Genomic DNA, 25,238 nt, shown 5'->3' with positions numbered 1-25,238 from the left:
ATGCAGTCATCAAAAGGAATGAGATCTTGCCATTTGCAACGACGTGGATGGAAATGGAGGGTGTTATGCTGAGTGAAATAAGTCAAGCAGAGAGAGACATGTGTCATATAACCTCACTGATATGAGGAATTCTTAATCTCAGGGAACAAACTGAGTTGCTGGAGTGGTTGGGGGTGGGAGAGATGGGGTGATAGACATTGGGGAGGGTATGTACTATGGTGAGCGCTGCAAATTGTGCAAGACTGTTGAATCACAGATCTGTACTTCTGAAACTAAAAATGTAAGATATATTAAGAAAAATGGAAAAGAAGAAGATTGTAGGAGGGGCAGAATGAAAGGGAGTAAGTTGGAGGGGGAGACGAACCATGAGAGACGATGGACTCTGGAAAACAAATTGAGGGTTCTAGAGGGAAGGAGGGTGGAGGGATTGTTTAGTCTGGTGATGGGTATTAAAGAGGGCACATTCTGCGTGGAGCACTGGGTGTTATGCACAAACAATGAATGATGGAACACTACATCAAGAACTAATGATGTAATGTATGGTGATTAACATAACAATAAAAAATAAAAAAATTAACTTTGAAAGACTAAAGAATCAATGGTAAAAAGCCATGAATTCTATGTGTTGTGTTCCCTTCGTGCTGGAGTTGTGCCATTCTCATTGATCATTAAACTTGGTCTTGGCTGGCTATTCTTGCTCATCTTCTGGGGGAGGGTCCTGTTGCATTGGTTCTCAAATGTCTTTGCTGGAGGTAGAATTGCCCTGCCCCTACTGGGGGCTGGACTAAGTAATCTGCTCAGGTTTGCTCTTGGTAGCTTTTGTTCCCTGCAAACTTTCTGTACAGCTTTCGAGGATCAGAGTGAAATTTGCGGCCTCCCATTCTCCACCCTGGAGGAGCCAAGAACTTGGGGCCCCACTCTTCAGTGAGCCCCCAGAGAGAAACAGTCAATCACTCCTGTCTCCCCCATCTCCGGCCGCACTCTGTGCTCACCTGGCCTGTGACTGAGCATTTCTATCTCTGGCAGACAACCCTGTTTGGGGTCTCCAAACCCAGCAGTTTCCTGTGGTGCACTCCCACACCGCTCCTACCAGGGGAATAAGGGGAGTCTCCCCGGATCTGCAGCTTGTTGGGTCCCTGCTGGAAGAGCAGTGGCCTGACTGTGCTGCAGATCGTGGTTTATGGTAACCCTGAGCTGAGATCCTACTCCTCGGCTCTGTCTTTGCAGCCAGCTTCCCCGCTTCGATACCTGAGAGCTCTGCCACACTTAGGGGCCCTCGGTCTTTCTGTGAGCCCGAGGGTTTGAGACCGCACTGTCCCAGCGAGGGTTCCACCCCTCACTCAGCCACTGGAGTGATGACCCTCAGCGGAGCCGACTTCTATAAGTTCCAATTTTGTGCTCTTCTGCTCTATGACTTGGCAGTAGCGGGTGATGGAAACTCCCTCCGCCCGCAGTCTATCTTCCCAAATATCGCCTCTGATTCACTTGTCTGCACGTCACACCTTCCAGAAAGTGGTCGCTTTTCTGTTCAGAGAGTTGCTGCTGTTCTTTTCTTCAATCTCCTGTTGAGTTCATAGGTGTTCAGAATGGTTTGATCCCTATCTAGTTGAATTCCTGGGACCAGGCAAAATTTAGGTCTCCTACTCCTCCGCCATTTTGCTCCTCCCCAGGTATTCATCCTTTCTGATGGTTGAGTAATATTCCATTGTATATATGGACCACATCTTCTTTATCCATTCATCTGTTGAAGGGCATCTCGGCTTTTTCCACAGTTTGGCTATTGCGGACATTGCTGCTCTGAACCCCTTGGTGTGCACATGGCCCTTCTCTTTACTATATCTGTGTCTTTGGGGTAAATAGCCAGGAGTGCAATTGCTGGGTCATAGGGTAGGTCTAGTTTTAGTTTTTTGAGGGAACTCCACACTGTTTTCCAAAATGGTTGTACCAACTTGCATTCTCATCAACAGTGTAAAAGGGTTCCCCTTTCTCCACAACCTCTCCAACATTTGTTGTTTCTCTCCCTGTCCATTTTTGCCATTCTAACTGGTGTAAGCTGGTATCTCAGTGTGGTTTTGATTTGAATTTCCCTGATGGCTAAGGATGATGAACATTTTTTCATGTGTCTGTTAGCCATTTGTATATCTCCTTTTGAGAAGTGTCTGTTCATGTCTTCTGCCCATTTTTTGACTTGATTATTTGTTTTTTTCGGTGTTGAGTTTGAGAAGTTCTTTATAGATCTTGGATACCAGGCCTTTATCTGTAGTGTCATTTGCAAATATCTTCTCCCATTCTGTGGGTTGCCTCTATGTTTTTGTTTTTGTTTTTGTTTTTGTTTTTATTGTTTCCTTTGCTGTGCAGAAGATTTTATCTTGATGAAGTCCCAAAAGTTCATTTTTGCTTTTGTTTCATTAACCTTTGGAGATGTATCCTGAAAGAAGTTGCTGTGGCCAATGTCAAAGAAGTTACTGCTTATGTCACCTCTAGGATTTTGATGGATTTCTGTCTCACGTTGAGGTCTTTCATCCATTTTGAGTTTATGTTTGTGTATGGTGTTAAAGAATGGTCGAGTTTCATTCTTCTGCATGTGGTTGTCCAGTTTTCCCAGCATCATTTATTGAAGAGACTGTCTTTTTTCCATTGCATAATTTTTCCTGCTTTGTCGAAGATTATTTGACCATAGAGTTGAACATCCATATCTGGGCTTTGTGTTCTGTTCCATTCATCTATAGTTGTGCCAGTACCATGCTGTCTTGGGGATCACTGCTTTGTAATATAGCTTGAAATCAGGCAATGTGTTTCCCCCAGCTTTGTTTTTCTTTTTCAACATTTCCTTGGTGAATCGGGGTCTTTTCTGATTCCATACAAATTTTAGGATTGTTTGTTCCAACACGTTGAAAAATGTCATTGGAATTTTGTTTGGGATGGCATTGAGGGTGTAGATTGCTTTGGGTAGCATAGACATTTTAACAGTATTTATTCTTCCGATGCATGAGCATGGAATTTTTTCTGTCTTTTTGTGTCTTCCTCATGAAAGTCATTGTGATCACTCCTATTTCATTTATGATTTTATTAATTTGGGTGATTTTCCTTTTTTTTTTTTAAGTGTGGTTGGAGTTGCATCAATCTCATTAACTCTCCAAACATTCAGCTCCCTTTTTTGTTGAACTTTTCTTTTTTTTTAATGTCTATATTGTTGATTTCTGCTTTAATCTTGATTATTTCCCTTCTCCTACTGGATTTAGGCTGTATTTGCTGTTCTTTTTCAGCTCCTTTATGTGTAAGGTTATATTGTATATTTGAGAATTTTCTTGTTTGTTTGTTTGTTTTTTTATATTCAGGTAGCTAACATATAGGACATTATTAGTTTTGATGTAGTGTTCAATGATTCATTTGTTGCATCAAACATCCATTGTTCATCACACCACGTGCCCTTCTTGTTTCTTAAGAAAGGCCTCTATTGCTATATACTTCTCTCACAGGACTGCTTTACTGCATCCTAAAGGTTTGAACTTTCATGTTTTCATTTTTCCTCCTTCGTGTATTTTTACAAATTCTCCTTTAATTTCTTGTTTTACCCATTAATTGTTTAGTAGGGTGCTCTTTAACCTCCATGTGTTTATGATCCTTCCAATTTTTTTTTGGTTGACCAGTTTAAAAGCATTGTGGTCTGCAAACTGTGGAAAGAGCCAAGATGTCCATTGACAGATTAATGGATAAAGAAGATGTGGTATATATACATAATGGAATATTATGCAGCCATCAAAAGGAATGAGATCTTGCCATTTGCAACGATGTGGATGGAACTGGAGGGTGTTATGCTTAGTGAAATAAGTCAATCAGAGAAAGACATGTATCATATGACCTCACTGATATGAGGAATTCTTAATCTCAGGAAACAAACTGAGTGTTACTGGAGTGGTTGGGGGTGGGAGGGATGGGGTGGCTGGGTGATAGACATTGGGGAGGGTATGTGCTACGGTGAGCACTGTGAATTGTGCAAGACTGTTGAATCACAGATCTTTACTTCTGAAACAAATAACACAACATATTATAAGAAAAAAGAAAAATAAGAAGATAAAAGGAGAGGAAGAATGAAGCGGAGTAAGTCAGATGGGGAGACGAACCAGGAGAGATGATGGACTCTGAAAAACACACTGCGGGTTCTAGAGGGGAGGAGGGTACGGGGATGGGTTAGCCTGGTGATGGGTATTAAAGAGGGCACATTCTGCATGGAGCACTGGGTGTTATGAACAAACAATGAATCATGAAACACTACATCAAAAACTAATGATGTAATATATGGTGATTAACATAACAATAAAAAATTAAAAAAATACATAAAATCTTAAAAAAATAAAGACATATATATAAAGACAAAAAAAAAGATGTAGTATATATACACAATGGAATATTATCCAGCCATCAAAAGGAATGAGATCTTGCCATTTGCACCGACATGGATGGAACTGGAGGGTGTTATGCTGAGTGATGTAAGTCAATCAGAGAAAGACATGTATCATATGACCTCGCTGATATGAGGAATTTTTAACCTCAGGAAACAAACTGAGTGTTGCTGGAGTGGTGGGGGGAGGGAGGGATGGGGTGGCTGGGTGATAGACATTGGGTAGGGTATGTGCTATGGTGAGCACTGTGAATTGTGCAAGACTGTTGAATCACAGATCTGTACTTCTGAAACAAATAATGCAATATATGTTAAGAAAAAAAAGAAGAAGAAGATAGTAGGAGGGGAAGAATGAAGGGGAGTAGGTCAGAGGGGGAGACGAACCATGAGAGACGATGGACTCTGAAAAACAAACAGGTTTCTAGAGGGGAGAGGGTGGGAGGATGGGTTAGCCTGGTGATGGGTATTAAAGAGGGCATGTTCTGCGTGGAGCACTGGGTGTTATGCACAAACAATGAATCATGGAACACTACATCAAAAACTAATGATGTAATGTATGGTGATTAACATAACAATAAAAAATAAAAGCATTGTGAGGGGGCGGAGCAAGATGGCGGAGGAGTAGGAGACCTAGATTTTGTCTAGTCTAAGGAATTCAGCTAAATAGGGATCAAACCATTCTGAACACCTACGAACTCAACAGGAGATCGAAGAGGAGAGTAGCAACAACTCTCTGACAGAGAAGCGACCACTTACTGGAAGGTAGGACGTGCGGAGAAGTGAATCCGAGGCGGTATTCGGGAGGATAGATGGCGGGGGAGGGGCCTCCGCCGGCCGCTTCTAGCAAGTGATAGAGTCGCGGAGCACAAAATCGGAACTGTTAGAAGTTGGCTCCGCTGAGGGACGTCGCTGCAGTGGCTAAGCAGGGGGTGGAATCCTCCCGGGACAGTGTGGTCTCAGGACCCTTGGGGTCACAGAAAGACCGGGGGAGCCTGAGTGCGCCAGAGCTCCCAGGGATCGGAGCAGGGAAGCCGGCTGCAGAGATGGAGCTGAGGCGCGGGCTCTCAGCTTGGGGTTGCCATAAACTGTGATCCGCGGCCCAGTCGGGCCACTGCTCCTCCAGCAGGGACCCAACAAGCGGCAGATCCGGGGAGACTCCCCTTCCTTCCCGGGGAGGAGCGGCGGGGGAGCGCACCACAGGGATCTGCTGGGTTTGGAGACTCCACACGGGGTCGGGTGACAGAGATAGCAATGCTTGGTCACAGGCTGGGTGAGCACGGAGTGCGGTCGGAGACCGGGGACAAGGGAGTGACTGCCTTTCTCTGTGGGCGCACTGAGGAGAGGGGCCGCGAGTTCTCAGCTCCTCCGGGTTGAGATTGGGAGGCCACCATTTTTGCCCTGGTCCTCCAAGGCTGTACGGAGAACTTGCAGGGAACAAAAGCTCCTGAGATTAAACCGGAGCAGCTTGCTTAGCCTGCACCGACAAGGGCGGGGCAATTCAGCCTCCGGCAAAGACATTTGGAAACCACAGCAATAGGCCCCTCCCCCAGAAGATCAGCACGAACAGCCAGCAAGCCAAGACCAAGTTTACCGATCAAGGAGAACGGGAGAACTCCAGCGCTAGGGGAATACTGCACATAGAATTCATGGCTTTTTTTTTTACCATGATTCATTACTTCATCAAAGTTCATTTTTGTTAACTGTTTTTTTTTCTTTTTCCCTTTTTCAACCAACATCTTATCAATCTCTTTTTTAAAAAAAAAACATTTTTTTATTTTTCATTTTTAGAGTCATATTTTATCCCTTCATAGTAGTTACCCTTATTTTTGGCATATATATATAAGTTGTTCTCTCTTTAAAATTTTGAGATACAGTTTCTTCTAACAGATCAAAATATACCCCAAATCACCAGTGTATGGCTCTGTTCTAGTCTCCTGCATGATCACATTCTCTCCCTTTTTTCTTCTTTCTTTTTCTTAAATCTTCTTTCTTTTTTCAAACAACTTCTTATCTTTAAAGTCCTTTTATAAAATCTTTTATCATTTTCATCTTTACAGTCATCTTCTATCCCTTCATTGTATCAACCCTTATTTTGTACATATATGTCTTTCTTCCTTTAAAATTTTAGCAGGCAGTATTTTTTTACAGACCAAAATACGCCCAAAATCTAGTGTGTGGCACTGATCTATGCACTAGCCTGATCATATTTGATCACATTCTGCTTTTTTTGTATTGTTCTGTTTTTGTTTTTATCTTTTTTTCTTTTTTTTTTCTCTTTCTTTTTTCTTTCTTTCCCTTTCTGTTCCCCTGGTTTCAGGGCTTTTCTGATTTGTATACAGTATATTTGCTGGGGACGTTGTAAACCTGTTAGCATTTTGTTCTCTCATTCATCTATTCTCCTCTGCACAAAATGACAAGACGAAAAAAATCACCTCAGCAAAAAGAAAAAGAGGTAGTACCGTCAGCCAGGGACCTCCTCAATACGGACATTAGTACGATGTCGGACCTAGAGTTCAGAATCACGACTTTAAAGATACTAGCTGGGCTTGAAAAAAGCGTGGATGTTATTAGAGAAACCCTTTCTGGAGAAATAAAAGAACTAAAATCTAACCAAGTCGAAATCAAAAAGGCTATTGATGAGCTGCAATAAAAAATGGGGGCACTAACTGCTAGGATAAATGAGGCAGAAGAGAGAATCAGTGATATAGAAGATCAAATGATGGAAAATAAAGAGGTTGAGAAAAAGAGGGAGAAAGAACTACTGGATCACGAGGGCAGAATTCGAGAGATAAGTGAAACGGTAAGAGGAAACAACATTAGAATAATTGGGATCCCAGAAGAAGAAGAAAGAGAGAGGGGGGCAGAAGGTATACTGGAGCAAATAATAGCAGAGAACGTTCCTAATGTGAGGAAGGAAACAGGCATCAAAATCCAGGAGGCACAGAGAACCACTCTCAAAATCAGTAAAAATAGGTCAACACCCAGACACCTAAGAGTAAAATTTACGAGTCTCAGAGACAAAGAGAAAATCCTGAAAGCAGCTCGGGAGAAGAGATATGTAACCTACAAGGGTAAAAATATTAGATTGGCAACAGACCTATCCACAGAGACCTGGCAGGCCAGAAAGGACTGGCAAGATATCTTCAGAGCACTAAACGAGAAAAATTTGCAGCCAAGAATACTATATCCAGCTAGGCTGTCATTGAAAATAGAAGGAGAGATAAAAAGCTTCCAGAACAAACAAAAACTAAAGGAATCTGCAAACACGAAACCAGCCCTCCAAGAAATATTGAAAGGGATCTTCTAAGCAAAGAGAGAGCCTAAAAGCAGCAAAGATCAGAAAGGAACACAGACAACATACAGTAACAGTCACCTTACAGGCAATACAATGGCACTAAATTCATACCTTTCAATAATTACCCTGAATGTAAATGGGCTAAATGTCCCAATCAAAAGACACAGGCTATCAGATTGGATTAAAAAACAAGACCCATCCATATGCTGTCTGCAAGAGACTCATTTTAGACCCAAAGACACCCCCAGATTGAAAGTGAGCATGTGGAAAACCATTTACCATGCTAATGGACACCAAAATAAAGCTGGAGTGGCAATCCTAATATCAGACAAACTAGATTTTAAAACAAAGACTGTAATAAGAGATGAGGAAGGACACTATATCCTACTTAAAGGCTCTCTCCAACAAGAAGATCTAACAATTGTAAATATCTATGCCCCGAACATGGGAGCAGCCAATTATATAAGGCAATTAATAACAAAAGCAAAGAAACACATTGACAACAATACAATATTAGTGGGGGACTTTAACACCCCCCTGACTGAAATGGACATATCATCTAAGCAAAAGATCAACAAGGAAATAAAGACTTTAAATGACACACTGGACCAAATGGACTTCACAAACATATTCAGAACGTTCCATCCCAAAGCAATGGAATACATATTCTTCTCTAGTGCCGGTGGAACATACTCCAGAATTGCTCACATCCTAGGTCACAAATCAGGTCTCAACTGTTACCAAAAGGATGGGATCATTCCCTGCATATTATCAGACCACAATGCTTTGAAACTAGAACTCAATCACAAGAGGAAAGTCGGAAAGAACTCAAATCCATGGAGGCTAAAAAGCATCCTACTAAAGAATGAATGGGTCAACCAGGGAATTAAAGAAGAATTTAAAAAATTCATGGAAACCAATGAAAATGAAAACACAACTGTCCAATATCTTTGGGATACAGCAAGGCAGTCCTGAGAGGAAAGTATATAGCAATACAAGCCTTTCTCAAGAAACAGGAAAGTTCTCAAATACACAACCTAACCCTACACCTAAAGGAGCTGGAGAAAGAACAGCAAATAAAGCCTAAACCCAGCAGGAGAAGAGAAATAATAAAGACCAGAGCAGAAATCAATGAAATAGAAACCAAAAGAACAGTAGAACAAATCAACGAAACTAGGAGCTGGTTCTTTGAAAGAATTAACAAGATTGATAAACCGCTGGCCAGACTGATCAAAAAGAAAAGAGAAATGACCCAAATCAACAAAATCATGAATGAAAGAGGAGAGATCACAACCAACACCAAAGAAATACAAACAAGTATAAGAACATATTATGAGCAACTCTATGCCAGCAAATTAGATAACCTGGAAGAAATGGGTGCATTCCTAGAGATGGATCAACTACCAAACTGAACCAGGAAGAAATAGAAAACCTGAACAGACCTATAACCACTAAGGAAATTGAAGCAGTCATCAAAAATCTCCCAAGAAACAAAAGCCCAGGGCCAGATGGCTTCCCAGGGGAATTCTATCAGACATTTCAAGAAGAATTAATACCTATTCTCCTGAAACTGTTCCAAAAAATAGAAATGGAAGGAAAACTTCCAAATTCTTTTTATGAGGCCACCATTACCTCGACCCCAAAACCAGACAATGACCCCATCAAAAAGGAGAATTACACACCAATATCCTTGATGAACATGGATGCAAAAATTCTCACCAAAATATTAGCCAATAGGCTCCAACAGTACATTAAAAGGATTATTCACCACGACCAAGTGGGATTTATCCCTGGGCTGCAAGGCTGGTTCAACATCCGCAAATCAATCAACGTGATAAATTTCATTAACAAAAGAAAGAACAAGAATCATATGATCCTCTCAATAGATGCAGAAAAAGAATTTGACAAAGTATAGCATTATTTCTTGATCAAAACTCTTCAGAGTATAGGGATAGAGGGTACATACCTCAATATCATAAAAGCCATCTACGAAAAACCTACAGCGAATATCATTCTCAATGGGGAAAAGCTCAGAGCTTTTCCCCTAGGGTCAGGAACGTGGCAGGGATGTCCACTCTCACCCTTGATATTCAACATAGTATTAGAAGTCCTATCCACAGCAATCAGACAACAAAATAATTCAAAGGCATCCAAATCGGCAAAGAGGAAGTCAAACTCTCACTCTTTGCAGATGATATGATACTATATGTGGAAAACCCAAAAGACTCCACCCCAAAACTGCTAGAACTCAGACAGGAATTCAGTCAAGTAGCAGGCTATAAAATCAATGCACAGAAGTCAGTGGCATTCCTATACACCAACAACAAGACAGAAGAGAGTCAAATCAAGGAGTCGATCCCATTCACAATTGCCCCCAAAACCATAAGATACCTAGGAATAAATTTAAACAAAGAGGCAAAGGATCTGTACTCAGAAAATTATAAAATACTCATGAAAGAAATTGAAGAAGACACAAAGAAATGGAAAAACGTTCCATGCTCATGGATTGGGAGAACCAACATTGTGATGATGTCAATGCTACTTAGAGCAATCTAAACATTCAATGCAAACCCCATCAAAATACCATCCACTTTTTTCAAAAAATGGAACAAATAATCCTAAAATTTGTATGGAACCAGAAGAGACCCCGAATAGCCAGAGGAATATTGAAAAAGAAAAGCAGAGCTGGCGGCATCATAATTCCGGACTTCCAGCTGTATTACAAAGCTGTCATCATCAAGACAGTATGGTACTGGCACAAAAACAGACACATCGATCAATGGAACAGAATAGAGAGCCCAGAAATGGACCCTCAACTCTATGGTCAACTCATCTTTGACAAAGCAAGAAAGAATGTGCAGTGGAAAAAAGACAGTCTCTTCAACAAATGGTGTTGGGAAAATTGGACAGCCACATGCAGAAGAATGAAACTGGACCATTTCCTTACACCACACACAAAAATAGACTCCAAATGGTTGAAAGACCTAAACGTGAGACAGGAGTCCATCCAAATCGTAAAGGAGAACACAGGTAGCAACCTCTTCGACCTCAGCCGCAGCAACTTCTTCCTAGAAACATCATCAAAGGCACGGGAAGCCAGGGCAAAATGAACTATTGGGATTTCATCAAGATAAAAAGCTTTTGCACAGCCAAAGAAACAGTCCACAAAACCAAAAGACAACCGACAGAATGGGAGAAAATATTTGCAAATGACATATCAGATAAAGGGCTAGTATCCAAAATCTATAAAGAACTTATCAAACTCAACACCCAAAGAACAAATAATCCAATCAAGAAATGGGCAGAAGACTTGAACAGACATTTTTCCAAAGAAGACATGCAAATGGCCAACAGGCACATGAAAAAGTGCTCAACATCACTCGGCATCAGGGAAATCCAAATCAAAACCTCAATGAGATACCACCTCACACCCGTCAGAATGGCTAAAATTAACAAGTCAGGGAACGACAGATGATGGCGGGGATGTGGAGAAAGGGGAACCCTCCTACACTGTTGGTGGGAATGCAATCTGGTGCAACCCCTCTGGAAAACTGTATGGAAGTTCCTCAAACAGTTGAAATTAGAGCTACCATTCGATCCAGCAATTGTACTACTGGGTATTTACGCCAAAGATACAAATGTAGGGAACCGAAGGGGTACGTGCACCCCAATGTTTATAGCAGCAATGTCCACAATAGCCAAACTGTGGAAAGAGGCAAGATGTCCACCGACAGATGAATGGATAAAGAAGAGGTGGTATATATACACAATGGAATATTATGCAGCCATCAAAACGAATGAGATCTTGCCATTTGCAACGATGTGGATGGAACTGGAGGGTGTTATGCTTAGTGAAACAAGTCAATCAGAGAAAGACATGTATCATATGACCTCACTGATATGAGGAATTCTTAATCTCAGGAACAAACTGAGGGTTGCTGGAGTGTTCGGGGTTGGGAGGGATGGGGTGGCTGGGTGATAGACATTGGGGAGGGTACGTGCTACGGTGAGCGCTGTTAATTGTGCAAGACTGTTGAATCATAGATGTGTACTTCTGAAACAAATAACGCAACTTATTTTAAGAAAAAAGAAAAAGAAGAAGATAGTAGGAGAGGAAGAATGAAGGGGTGTAAGTCAGAGGGGGAGACGAACCAGGAGAGATGATGGACTCTGAAAAACAAACTGAGGTTTCTAGAGGGGAGGAGGGTGGGGGGATGGGTTAGCCTGGTGATGGGTATTGAGGAGGGCACGTTCTGCATGGAGCACTGGGTGTTATGAACAAACAATGAATCATGGAACACTACACCAAAACAAATGATGTAATATATGGTGATTAACATAACAATAAAAATAAAAAAAGAAAAAACAAAACAAAACAAAATAAATAAAAGCATTGTGGTCTGAAAATGTACATGGCATGATCTCAATATTTTTGTACCAGTTGAGACCTTATTTGTGACCCAATGTGTGATCTATTCTGGAGAATGTTCCATGCACACACTAGAAGAATGTGTGTTCTGCTTTTTTAGGATGTAATGCTCTGAATATATCTGTGAATTCCATCTGGTTCAGTGTGTCCTTCAAAGCCCCTGTTTCCTTGTTGATCTTCTGCTTAGATGATCTCTCCATTGTTCTCAGTGGGGTGTTAAATTCCCCTTCTGTTATTGTATTATTTTCAATGAGGTTCTTTAATTTTGTTATTAATTGGTTTATATATTTGGCAGCTCCCATGTCAGGGGCATAAACTTTGACAATTGTTAGATCTTCTTTTTGTGTAGACCCTTTTATTATGATATAGTGCTTTCCTCCATCTCTTTTTTAAATTTTTTTATTGTTATGTTAATCACCATATATTACATAATTTGTTTTGGTGTACTGTTCCATGATTCATTGTTTGTTCATAACACCCAGTGCTCCATGCAGAACGTGCCCTCCTCAATACCCATCACCAGGCTAACCCATCCCCCCACCCTCCTCCCCTCCAGAAACCTCAGTTTGTTTTTCAGAGTCCATCATCTCCCCTGGTTCGTCTCCCCCTCTGACTTACTCCCCTTCATTCTTCCTCTCCTGCTATCTTCTTCTTTTTCTTTTTTCTTAACATACGTTGCATTATTTGTTTCAGAAGTACAGATCTGTGATTCAACAGTCTTCCACAATTAACAGCGCTCACCATAGCAGATATCTTCCCCAATGTCCATCACCCAGCCACCCCATCCCTCCCACCCCCGACCACTCCAGCAACCCTCAGTTTGTTCCTGAGATTAAGAATTCCTCATATCAGTGAGGTCATATGATACATGTCTTTCTCTGATTGACTTATTTCACTCAGCATAACACCCTCCAGTTCTATCCACGTCGTTGCAAATGGCAAGATCTCATTCCTTTTGATGGCTGCATAATATTCCATTGTGTATATATACCACCTCTTCTTTATCCATTCATCTGTCGATGGACATCTTGGCTGTTTCCACAGTTTGGCTATTGTGGACATTGCTGCTATAAATATTGGGGTGCATGTACCCCTTCGGGTCCCTACATTTGTATCTTTGTGGTAAATACCCAGTAGTGCAATTGCTGGATCGAATGGTAGCTATAATTTCAACTGTTTGAGGAACCTCCATACAGTTTTCCAGAGGGGTTGCACCAGCTTGCATTCCCACCAACAGTGTAGGAGGGTTCCCCTTTCTCCACATCCCCGCCAACATCTGTCGTTCCCTGACTTGTTAATTTTAGCCATTCTGACGGGTGTGAGGTGGTATCTCATTGAGGTTTTGATTTGGATTTCCCTGATGCCGAGTGATGTTGAGCACTTTTTCATGTGCCTGTTGGCCATTTGGATGTCTTCTTTGGAGAAATGTCTGTTCATGTCTTCTGCCCATTTCTTGATTGGATTATTTGTTCTTTGGGTGTTGAGTTTGATAAGTTCTTTATAGATTTTGGATACTAGCCCTTTATCTGATATGTCATTTGCAAATATTTTCTCCCATTCTGTCGGTTGTCTTTTGGTTTTGTGGACTGTTTCTTTGGCTGTGCAAAAGCTTTTTATCGTGATGAAATCCCAATAGTTCATTTTTGCCCTGGCTTCCTGTGCCTTTGGTGATGTTTCTAGGAAGAAGTTGCTGCGGCTGAGGTCGAAGAGGTTGCTACCTGTGTTCTCCTTTAGGATTTGGATGGACTCCTGTCTCACGTTTAGGTCTTTCAACCATTTGGAATCTATTTTTGTGTGTGGTGTAAGGAAATGGTCCAGTTTCATTCTTCTGCATGTGGCTGTCCAATTTTCCCAACACCATTTGTTGAAGAGACTGTCTTTTTTCCACTGCACATTCTTTCCTGCTTTGTCAAAGATAAGTTGACCATAGAGTTGAGGGTCCATTTCTGGGCTCTCTAGTCTGTTCCATTGATCGATGTGTCTGTTTTTGTGCCAGTACCATACTGTCTTGATGATGTCAGCTTTGTAATAGAGCTGGAATTCCGGAATTGTGATGCGCCAGCTTTGCTTTTCTTTTTCAATATTCCTCTGGCTATTCGGGGTCTCTTCTGGTTCCATACAAATTTTAGGATTATTTGTTCCATTTCTTTTAAAAAAGTGGATGGTATTTTGATGAGGATTGCTTTGAATGTGTAGAATGCTCTAGGTAGCATTGACATTTTCACAATGTTGGTTCTTCCAATCCATGAGCATGGAACGTTTTTCCATTTCTTTGTGTCTTCTTCAATTTCTTTCATGAGTATTTTATAATTTTCTGAGTACAGATCCTTTGCCTCTTTGGTTAAATTTATTCCTAGGTATCTTATGGTTTTGTGTGTAATTGTGAACGGGATCGACTCCTTGATTTGTCTCTCTTCTGTCTTGTTGTTGTTGTATAGGAACGCCACTGATTTCTGTGCATTGATTTTATAGCCTGCTACTTGACTGAATTCCTGTCTGCGTTCTTGCAGTTTTGGGGTGGAGTCTTTTGGGTTTTTCACGTAAAGTATCATATCATCTGCAAAGAGTGAGAGTTTGACTTCCTCTTTGCCGATTTGGATGCCTTTGATTTCTTTTTGTTGTCTGATTGCTGTGGCTAGGACTTCTAATACTATGTTGAATAGCAGTGGTGAGAGTGGACATCCCTGCCGCGTTCCTGACCTTAGGGGAAAAGCTCTCAGCTTTTCCCCATTGAGAATGATATTCGCTGTAGGTTTTTCATAGATGGCTTTTATGAAATTGAGGTATGTACCCTCTATCCCTATACTTTGAAGAGTTTTGATCAAGAAAGGATGGTGTACTTTGTCAAATGCTTTTTCTGCATCTATTGAGAGGATCCTGTGATTCTTGTTCTTTCTTTTGTTAATGTATTGTATCACGTTGATTGATTTGCGGATGTTGAACCAGCCTTGCAGCCCAGGGATAAATCCCACTTGGTCGTGGTGAATAATCCTTTTAATGTACTGTTGGATCCTATTGGCTAGTATTTTGGTGAGAATTTTTGCATCCATGTTCCTCAAGGATATTGGTCTGTAATGCCCCTTTTTTTTGATGGGATCTTTGTCTGGTTTTGGCATCAAGGTAATGGTGGCCTCATAAAATGAATTTGGAAGTTTTCCTTCCATTTCTATTTTTTGGAACAGTTTCAGGAGAATAGGTATTAATTCTTCTTTAAATGTCTGATAGAATTCCCCTGGGAAGCCATCTGGCCCTGGGCTTTTGTTTCTTGGGAGATTTTTGATGACTGCTTCAATTTCCTTAGTGGTTATAGGTCTGTTCAGGTTTTCTATTTCTTCCTGGTTCAGTTTTTGTAGTTGATCCATCTCTAGGAATGCACCCATTTCTTCCAGGTTATCTAATTTGCTGGCAAAGATTCGCTCATAATATGTTCTTATAATTGTTTGTATTTCTTTGGTGTTGGTTGTGATCTCTCCTCTTTTATTCATGATTTTGTTGATTTGGGTCATTTCTCTTTTCTTTTTGATCAGTCTGGATAGGGGTTTATCAATCTTGTTAATTCTTTCAAAGAACCAGCTCCTAGTTTCGTTGATCTGTTCTACTGTTCTTTTGGTTTCTATTTCATTGATTTCTGCTCTGATCTTTATGATTTCTCTTCTCCTGCTGGGTTTAGGCTTTATTTGCTGTTCTTTCTCCAGCTCCTTTAGGTGTAGGGTTAGATTGTGTATTTGAGACCTTTCTTGTTTCTTGAGAAAGGCTTGTATTGCTATATACTTTCCTCTCAGGACTGCCTTTGCTCTATCCCAAAGATTTTGGACAGTTGTGTTTTCATTTTCATTGGTTTCCATGAATTTTTTTAATTCTTCTTTAATTTCCTGGTTGACCCATTCATTCTTTAGTAGGATGCTCTTTAGCCTCCATGTATTTGAGTTCGTTCTGTCTTTCCTCTTGTGGTTGAGTTCTAGTTTCAAAGCATTATGGTCTGAAAATATGCAGGGAATGATCCCAATCTTTTGGTACCTGTTGAGACCTGATTTTTGACCTAGGATGTGATCAATTCTGGAGAATGTTCCATGGGCACTGGAGAAGAATGTGTATTCCGTTGCTTTGGGATGGAATGTTCTGAATATGTCTGTGAAGTCCATTTGGTCCACTGTGTCATTTAAAGTCTTTATTTCCTTGTTGATCTTTTGCTTAGAGGATCTGTCCATTTCAGTCAGCGGGGTGTTAAAGTCCCCCACTATTATTGTATTGTTGTCAATGTGTTTCTTTGCTTTTGTTATTAATTGCCTTATATAATTGGCTGCTCCCATGTACGGGGCATAGATATTTACAATTGTTAGATCTTCTTGTTTGATAGACCCTTTAAGTAGGATATAGTCTCCTTCCTCATCTCTTATTACAGTCTTTGTTTTAAAATCTAGTTTGTCTGATATAAGGATTGCCACCACAGCTTTCTTTTGGTGTTCATTAGCATGGTAAATGGTTTTCCACCCCCTCACTTTCATTCTGTGGGTGTCTTTGGGTCTAAAATGAGTCTCTTGCAGACAGCATATTGATGGGTCTTGTTTTTTAATCCAATCTGATAGCCTGTGTCTTTTGATTGGGACATTTAGCCCATTTACATTCAGGGTAACTATGGAAAGGTATGAATTTAGTGCCATTGTATTTCCTGTAATGTCACTGTTACTGTATGTTGTCTGTTTTCCTTTCCGATCTTTGCTGCTTTTAGGCTCTCTCTTTGCTTAGAGGACCCCTTTCAATATTTCTTGGAGGGCTGGTTTCATGTTTGCAAATTCCTTTAGTTTTTGTTTGTTCTGGAAGCTTTTTATCTGTCCTTCTATTTTCAATGACAGCCTAGCTGGATATATTATTCTTGGCTGCAAATTTTTCTCGTTTAGTTCTCTGAAGATATCTTGCCAGTCCTTTCTGGCCTGCCAGGTCTCTGTGGATAGGTCTGTTGCCAATCTAATATTTTTACCCTTGTAGGTTACATATCTCTTCTCCCGAGCTGCTTTCAGGATTTTCTCTTTGTCTCTGAGACTCGTAAGTTTTACTATTAGATGTCGGGGTGTTGACCTATTTTTATTGATTTTGAGAGTGGTTCTCTGTGCCTCCTGGATTTTGATGCCTGTTTCCTTCCTCACATTAGGGAAGTTCTCTGCTATTATTTGCTCCAGTATACCTTCTGCCCCCCTCTCTCTTTCTTCTTCTTCTGGGATCCCAATTATTCTAATGTTGTTTCATCTTATCGAATCACTTATCTCTCGAATTCTGCCCTCGTTATCCTGTAGTTTTTTCTCCCTCTTTTTCTCAGCCTCTTTATTTTCCATCATTTGGTCTTCTATATCACTGATTCTCTCTTCTGCCTCATTTATCCTAGCAGTTAGTGTCCCCATTTTTTATTGCAGCTCATCAATAGCCTTTTTAATTTCGACTTGGTTAGATTTTAGTTCTTTTATTTCTCCAGAAAGGGTTTCTCTAATAACTTCCACGCTTTTTTCAAGCCCAGCTAGTATCTTTATAGTCATGATTCTGAACTCTAGGTCCGACATCATACTAATGTCCGTATTGAGTAGGTCCCTGGCTGACGGTACTACCTCTTTTTCTTTTTGCTGAGGTGATTTTTTTCGTCTTGTCATTTTGTCCAGAGGAGAATAGATGAATGAGAGAACAAAATGCGAACAGGTTTACAACGTCCCCATCAAATATACTGTATACAAATCAGAAAAGACCTGAAACCAGGGGAAAAGAAAGGGAAAGAAAGAAAAAAGAAAGAGAGGAAAAAAAAAGATAAAAACAAAAACAGAACAATACAAAAAAAGCAGAATGTGATTAAATATGATCAGGCTAGTGCATAGATCAGTGCCACACACTAGATTTTGGGCGTATTTTGATCTTTTAGAAAAAAGTGCCTCCTAAAATTTTAAAGGGGGAAAGACATATAAATACAAAATAAGGGTTGATACAATGAAGGGATAGAAGATGACTGTAAAGATAAAAATTATAAAAGATTTTATAAAAGGACTTGATAAGATAAGAAGTTGTTTGAAAAAAGAAAGAAGATTTAAAAAAAAAAAGAAAAAAGGGAGAGAATGTGATCAGGGAGGAGACTAGAACAGAACCATACACTAGTGATTTAGGGTATATTTTGATCTGTTAGAAGAAAGTGTATCTCAAAATTTTCAAGAGAGAACAACTTATATATATATGCCAAAAATAAGGGTAACTACTATGAAGGGATAAAATATGACTCTAAAAATGAAAAATAAAAATGTTTTTTTTAAAAAGAGATTGATAAGATGTTGGTTGAAAAAGGGAAAAAGAAAAAGAAAAAAAAAACAGTTAATAAAAATTAACTTTGATGAACTAATGAATCATGGTAAAAAAATGCCATGAATTCTATGTGCATTATTCCCCTAGCGCTGGAGTTCTCCCGTTCTCCTTGATCGGTAAACTTGGTCTTGGCTTGCTGGCTGTTCGTGCTGATCTTCTGGGGGAAGGGCCTGTTGCTGTGGTTTCCAAATGTCTTTGCCAGAGGCTGAATTGCCCCGCCCTTGTCGGTCGGGCTAAGCAAGCTGCTCGCGTTTGATCTCAGGAGGTTTTTTCCCTGCAAGCTCTCCGTACAGCCTTGGAGGACCAGGGTAAAAATGGTGGCCTCCCAATCTCAACCCGGAGGAGCTGAGAACTCGGGGCCCCGCTCCTCAGTGCGCCCCCAGAGAAAAGCAGTCACTCCCTTGTCCCCGGTCTCCGGCCGCACTCCGTGCTCACCCGGCCTGTGACCGAGCATTTGTATCTCTGGCACCTGACCCCGTGTGGAGTCTCCAAACCCAGCAGATCCCTGCGGTGCGTTCCCGCGCCGCTCCTCCCCAGGAAGGAAGGGGAGTCTCCCCGGCTCTGCCGCTTGTTGGGTCCCTGCTGCAGGAGCAGTGGCCCGACTGGGCCGTGGATCACAGTTTATGGCCACCCCGAGCTGAGAGCCCGCGCCTTGGCTCCGTCTCTGCAGCCGGCTTCCCCGCCCCGATCCCTGGGAGCTCTGGCGCACTCAGGCTCCCCCGGTCTTTCTGTGACCCCAAGGGTCCTGAGACCCCACTGTCCCGCGAGGGTTTCACCCCGCTTAGCCACTGGAGCGACGTCCCTCAGCGGAGCGACTTCTAAAAGGTCCGATTTTGTGCCCTGCGGCTCTAGCACTTGCCAGAAGCGGCCGGCGGAGGCCCGTCCCCCGCCCTCTATCCTCCCGAATATCGCCTCGGATTCACTTCTCCGCACGTCCTACCTTCCAGTAAGTTGTCGCTTCTCTGTTCAGAGAGTTGTTGCTACTCTCATCTTCGATCTCCTGTTGAGTTCGGAGGTGTTCAGAATGGTTTGATCCCTATTCAGCTGAATTCCTGAGACCAGACGAAATCTAGGTCTCCTATTCCTCCGCCGTCTTGCTCCGCCCCCCCCCATCATTTTTCCCTCCATCTCTTATTATAGTCAGTCTTTGGTTTAAAATGTAGTTTGTCTGTTATAACAATGTCTACTCCAGCTTTCTTTGGCTGTCCATTGGCATGATAAATGGTTCTCCACCCCCTCATTTTCAACCTACAGGTGTCTTTTTGTCTTCAGTGAATCTCTTGTAAGCAGCATATGGATGGGTCTTGTTATTTTATCCATTTTGATACCCTACGTCTTTTGATTGGAGCATTTTGTCCATTTACATTCAGAGTAATTATTGAAAGATATGAAGTAGTGCCATTGTATTACCTGCAACATCACTGTTCCTGTAGATTATCTCTGCTCCTTTCTTTTTTTTTTTAATTTTTAAAATCTTATTGTTATGTTAGTTACCATACAATACATCATTAGTTTTTGATGTGGTGATCCATGATCCATTGTTTTCATATAACACCCAGTGATCCATGCCGTACGTGCCGTTCTTAATACCCATCACTGGGCTAACCCATCCCCCCTCACCCTCCCCTCTAAAACCCTGTTTGTTTCTCAGAGTCCATAGTCTCTCATGGTTCATCTCTCCCTCCGATTTCCCGCCCTTCATTTTCCCCTTCCTTCTCCTAATGTCCTCCATGCTATTCCTTATGTTCCACAGAAAGGATGAATACCCAACTTTTACATCAACATGGATGGGACTGCTGGAGATTATGCTAAGTGAAATAAGTCTCTGTTCCTTTCTGGTCATTGTGACTTTTGGGTCTCTCTCTGCTCAAAAGAACCCCTTTAATATTTTTTGCAGGTCTTGTTTAGTGTTCAAAGATTCCTTTAGTTTTTGTTTGTCCTGGAAACTCTATCTCTCCTTCTACTCTGATTGACAACCAAGCTGGATAAACCTAGCTTGGCTGTATATATATCCATTTAGCATGCTGACTATATTGTTCCAGTCCTTTCTTGCCTGCCAGGTCTCTGTGTCTTGCTGCCAGCCTCTGTGTCTCCCGTGTAGGTTAAGAACCCTTTGTACTGACCTACTTTCAGGATTTTCTATTTATATTTGCAATTGCTAGATTCACTATTATATGTTGAAGTGTTGACCTATTTTTACTGATTTTGAAGAGTTTCTTGTACCTCTTGGACTTGAATGCCTCTTTCCTTCCCCAGATTAGCAAAGTTCTCCACTATAATTTTTTCAAGTAACCATTTTGCCACTTTCTGCCACTCCTCATCATCTGGGACTCCAATAATCTGGATAAAATTTTGCTTGTTGGAATCACTTAGTTCTCTAGTCTTCCTTCATGGTGTAGTAGTTTTGTCTTATTTTCAGTTTCCTTATTTTCCATCATTTTATCTTCTATATCACTGACTCACTTTTCTGCCTCATAAATCTTCATTTCTGTAGCCTCCCTTTGTGATTGTATCTTGGTAATAGCATACATAGTTTCAGCCTGAGTAGATTTAGTTCTTTTGTTTCTACAGTAAGGGATTCTCTAGTGTCTTCTAAGCTTTTTTCACGCCCAACTTTTTTCAAGCCCAGCCCAGTAAGTATCTTTATAATAGTCATTTTAAATTCTAGTTGAGACATTTTACTTATATCCATATTGATTAAATCCCTGCTAGCGAGAACTACCTCCTGTTGTTTTTTGATGTTGTTGTGAATTTCTCCTTCTCCTCATTTCATCCAGAAATGAAAGTAAGAAAGAAACAATTTTAAAAAAAGCAAAAACAGCAGCAATAACAATAACGACAACGACGACAAAACTTCAGGAAGTTTTTCTGATGTATTTCTGGTGTATACACTCTGCTGCTGTATTTTGGTTGCTCTTTCCCACTGGTCTGTCCAATAAGGAGTTTGTCTTTCTTGTGGGGAGTGTTTGGACTTTTAAGTAAGTGGGCTTATTTGTTTGTCAAGATATGCCTGTAAAAGAAAAAAGAAAATAAGTAAAAGAAAACGCTTCATACAAAACAAGACAAAAGCAAAAGTAATAAGAATGCAAACAAACAAAAACTAAAAGGATGATTCCAAAGATTAAGAAAGAAAGAAGTGAAAAAGCATAAGGAAAGAAGAAAAAAATAAGAAGCCTGTTGTGAAAAACAACAGAAGGAAATAAACAAACCAAAAAATGAACAAAAAAAATCATAAGCTGATATCATAATATAGAAAAAAGAAAAATATATGTAAAATAAAAGATAAAGAATAAAAAATAAGAATTAGAAGAATAAAAATTAAAAATTTTAAAAATTTAGAAAATAGGAGGAAAAAAGTTGAAGTAAGTCTGGACCTATTTCCAAAGGAAGCTGGTGTTTTGGAGCATTTTTTAATCAGTAGAGTTGGTACATGCAGGGGGCCTGTGTTGGTCCTCTGAGGGTGAGGCCTGATGGGATGACTCACAAGCTGACTGCACTTGTAAAGATGCCCCTGCCAGGCACATGGGAGTGGGCTTTGGTGTAGGCGATTTCAGCCTCCACTGGAGCGCTGTGTTTCTCTCCAATGTCTTAGTGTGCTGGTGTGCAGGGAGGAAGGGGGTAGGGAAGTGTTGTGAAGGAATGAGAATATGGCATCACCTGCCATATTATCTGCAGGGAGGGTAACTCCCATCCTCTATTATTCAGGATGGCCTCTAAGAAAAGCAAACAATCTCCTGTATCCTGGGCTTTCACCAGTTCCCTGCCCTTAACCTGTCTATACGTGGGCTGTCAGCATGCCTGGAGCCACAGATCTCCTGTATTTTACCTCTGACCAATGGCTAGGATTCAAATTCTACATTTTAAATGGTCTGGCAAGGTGTGGGCACACTCCCTTCCCCTGGAGGAGAGGGTTGCTCCCTGTCCAAAATAGTCCCATCGCCAAAAAGCAGTCTCAAAGGGCATGCACAGAGGCTTGAGTTTATTGTAATGCTCATTGAAAAACTAGTCAGAAGACATGTAAAAGGGGCGCCTGGGTGGCTCAGTTGTTAAGCGTCTGCTTTCAGCTCAGGTCATGATCTCAGGGTCCTGGGATCAAGCTCTGCATTGGGCTCCCTGCTCTGCAGGAAGCCTGCTCCCTCTCCCACTCCCCCTGTTTGTGTTCCCTCTCTCACTGTCAAATAAATAAATAAAATCTTAAAAAAAAGAAAACATGAACAAACACTTCTCCAAAGGAGATATACAAATGTCTATAGGACACTAGACCACTCCTAATTTGGCTTCAGCACTATCTTGACATCATGAGCCCTAAGGCATTTGACATTGCCCAGCAGAGAATGTTTGTGTGTAGGCTGGGCCATATCCCTTTTGGGAAAAGAGCTGGCCTCATCTCTGGGGCAAATGAACATGAAGACATCTCCCCAATATTTCCCATTCCTCTTTGAAATGTAGAACTTAACTCTTTCTGTAGCCATTGCCATATCATTGCCTAATTTCTAACTAGGCCTCATTCCCATCCAGGGGTGATGGGGCTCCCATACAGCCAGCACCCAAGGACTGGTGCCAAGTTCCCACTCTGATCCAGTGGCAAGGGAGAGCAATCAGTGTTTGCTATCCCAAAAGAACAATGGCATTCATGTTCCTGAGCACTTGCTTGGCTCGCTGGTATAAGCACAGTACTCAATAACAAGTTTGCTTCCCTCCCCTGGCTCATCTAGATGCCTTCATTATGAAGAGCAGAGAAGCCGTGCATGTGCAGTATGCTCCAGGACCTGGTTAGTGCAGAAAATGCCCTTTCAAGGCATACTGCACCAAGGTCCCATTCTAAACACCTGAGCATCAATGACAAGCACCCACATGGTATTATTGAACCCCTGCTGTCTCTATCTACCAGTGAGATGGGTAGGGAAGACAGCCAAGTCCAGAAGCTTTCTCTGTCTTTCTGGGGGGAGAATGTAGGCCTCTTGTTGACAGGGTTGCCATATGTAAACAATGGAGATTTCTCTTGCCCAAGTTCACAGGTGTTAGCTATTCTGGAGGTGGCCCCCTTGCCAGGAGATAGTGCAACTCCATTCACCACATCAGGCCATTCTCATCTCTCATGAATTTTAACCTCCTGTGTATCCATTTTGACCCTTTTATTCTTTTTGTAAGGTCTATTTATTTGAGAGAGAGGGGAAAGAGTGTACATGACTTGGGGGAGGGGCAGAATGAGAGACTCTTCAAGTAGACTCCTCACTGAGCACAGAGCTGGACATGAGGCTCCATCCCACAACCCGTGAGACTGTGACCTCGGCTGCAACCAAGAGTTGGATGCTTAACCTGCTGAGCCAACCAGGTTCCCCTACCCTTTTCTTTTTATCTGAAACTAGATTAACCCAAGGACCATTCCGAGCCAGTGTCTCAGAGCAATATCCTCTATTTATTTATTTATTTATTTATTTATTTATTTATTTATTTATTTTCATTCTGTATTTTATTACTGAAATACATTGTCTTACCCGCACCACCTCACAATAAAAATCTTACCTAGATTCCCCATTTTTTCCCCTCAGCCCCCCAGCCAGCCCTGCACAAGTGCTCCAGGATTCTCTGCCCACTGGCCATTTTGGAGTGTGTCCCTTGGATAACTACGTGGAAACCAGTTGGTGCCTTTGTGGAGAAAATGGAGAGGGGAGACGGAGTCTCAGGAGGCACTTATTTGAGGGCCTTGGCCACTTGCTCATAAGCCAGCTTGATCTCCTCATCGTCTGGACAGGTGGAGGCAAACTCTACCCAAGCATAGGCATTGCGCAACTACCGATGTACTCCGTGGAACCCCTCGGGGTTGGAGAATCCCCTGTACTTCTTACAGACCAACTGTACTATGTGGAGCTTTGGCAACAGGTTGCAGTCAGCCAGAGTGAGCTCATTGCCATCCAGAAACTTCCTCTGAGAGATGCCCTCGTCCTCATCACTGGTCTCATCCACTTCTTCTGGGAGAGAGGATGTCAAGTAATTGTCTAAAACTTTCAGGGCTTTCAGGAGCCCCTTCTCCAGATTATCATTGAGTGCCGGGTTTGAATTCTTGATGTAAGCAGAAAATTTGGCAAATATGTCCAGCCCTGCCGTGTTGGATTCAGGGTTCAGAGCTGCCAGCTTGGGGTACCTGGGAGGGCACAGCACCGCCTCCAGAAACTCCTCAATCTTGTTGGTGTCTGTGTGCACTTTGGTGCCATACAGCAGGAATGGGAGCTGCCCCCCCTGAGCACAGCTTCTGCGCTCAGTCCGCCTCTTGGTGTCAACAGTGGTGATGTTGAAGGTGACTCCCTTGAGCCAGAGTACCATGAACAGTCTCTGGGAGAAGGGGCAGTTCCCAATCTTGGCCCCATCACTGCCAGCCTTCACGTGAAAATTCAACCTGAGGTTGTTCTTCAGCCATGGTTGCGACGGGGACCAGGAAGTGGCCGGCGCTGGGGTAACTGGGAGAGGCCCGGGCCAGGGAAGGCGGGTCTCACAGGCAGGAATTCTCTCCCCCAGACCTAGGGCTGGCCCTTCAGTGCAACATAAACCTGATGAGACCCGCTCACATGAGACACGGCTTCCCCACCGGCCCAGCGTACCCCACACCCCGCCCCTCCAGCTCTACCCACTCCCAGGCTAGATCAGGGAGCCCTATCCTCTGTTTTAAAGTGGGGACTCATGCAGAGTTCTTAGGACTGTGGTTATGTTGTGCCACAGGGCCCCTCAAAATTTGGTTTCAGAACAACTGGGACGTCAGGAAACTTTGGCTGTTTGAAGAG

General features: G+C 41.9%; 1 pseudogene; it reads right to left on the bottom strand.

Annotated features, from left to right (window-relative positions):
• Nucleotides 1-23,972: 23,972 nt before the first annotated feature.
• On the bottom strand, nucleotides 23,973-24,877 carry LOC114202187 (chloride intracellular channel protein 1 pseudogene; annotated as a pseudogene).
• Between the last annotated feature and the right edge of the window lie 361 nt (nucleotides 24,878-25,238).

Source organism: Eumetopias jubatus, unplaced genomic scaffold (genome assembly GCF_037043125.1).
Source record: "Eumetopias jubatus isolate StellerSeaLion01/CBP00866 unplaced genomic scaffold, mEumJub1_p1.0 scaffold_10, whole genome shotgun sequence".
NCBI lineage: Eukaryota > Metazoa > Chordata > Mammalia > Carnivora > Otariidae > Eumetopias > Eumetopias jubatus.
Note: the sequence above shows the minus strand (reverse complement) of the source record. Positions and strands in the feature narration are given on the sequence as shown.